This window comes from Trichechus manatus, unplaced genomic scaffold (genome assembly GCF_000243295.1).
Source record: "Trichechus manatus latirostris isolate Lorelei unplaced genomic scaffold, TriManLat1.0 scaffold00164, whole genome shotgun sequence".
Lineage (NCBI taxonomy): Eukaryota > Metazoa > Chordata > Mammalia > Sirenia > Trichechidae > Trichechus > Trichechus manatus.
This window is the reverse complement of record NW_004444100.1, coordinates 5197155-5198408: the sequence shown is the minus strand read 5'-3', so window position 1 is coordinate 5198408 and position 1254 is coordinate 5197155.

Below are 1254 nucleotides of genomic sequence, written 5' to 3'. Positions count from 1 at the left end.
AAAAAAAAAAAAAAAAAAAAAGAACTCAGGTTCCTGCCATCTTTGTGACCTTTGATTCCCTAAATGTTGGCTTTTGTCCTAAAACTGTTCACTCTTAATTGCAGCAGCCCCATTCATCTACAAAAATGTCCAAAAGCCAGAATAAAGAAAGTTTCTTTCTTGGGTTCCTTTTTCAAGACTAATGAAAAGCTCTCAGGAGTCTTTCTCTCAAATCTTATTGGCCAGAATTGCATCTCATTCTCATTCCTAAATTGGTAGAGCTCTGGGAATTGAAATACCATGATTTGCTTCAACTATCAAGATTTACCCCCTTTGGTTGGGAAGAGTGTCCAGTCTTCCCCGAAATACATGGCTACTCAATACCAGGGAACAGTTAGCAAAGAATAAAGAGGAAAATGGCTATTGGGTAGAAAACTTACATGCCTACAACACCAAATGAACAGCTGGTCTTCAAATATTTTTTAAACCCTTAATACAACTGAATAAATTAATACAGTTTCCATTGTATCTAAAGTCACTGTTATCTCTCCCATGAATGACTATGTCAGCCTCCTTATACTTCCTACCTAAAATATTGTTCCCTTCTAATCCTTTCTTCACAGTGAAGCACAGTGATGTTTTTCTCTCTCTTTTTTTTTGTTTTCTAAATCACAAATATGACAATGTCATTAACCCCCTTAAGATAATTTACTAATTCTTCATCAACACCATCTAGGCTCATTGCTTGACCTTATTTTTAGCCTATTTGTCACCATTACCTACAGAGCTTTATACTCTAATGACCCCAAACTATTTATGGTTCTCTGAACTCCATGCTATTTTTCCTTCCCTCATGAGGTTCTTTCAGCCTGGCCTGCCTTACTTTCCATTCCTAAAGCCTACCCATTTCACCTAGCAAATTGCTCCTCATCCTCTAAGAATCAGTCCAGACATTGTATTTGCTGCTGGGAAGCTTCTGGTGTCATGGTCCCCTGACAATATCTGCTCCTCGGAGCCACCATCATGCCATTTGCCATTTCCTTTAGGGCTGGCAGGTGTCCAGTAATGAAACCAATACATAGTATATTTACTTCCTCGCCAGTAAAGCAAACATTTTAAAACTGCACATATTTTAGTTTCTCAAAATCCCAAACAACTCTGAAATAAGTAACTGCTTCTCAAAACTTTAAATTATAAAATTATTTAGTCCAACACCAAATAAATTATTTTGAAATTAAATATATAAATATAAATTTCTACCTCCCCAACCAGGGT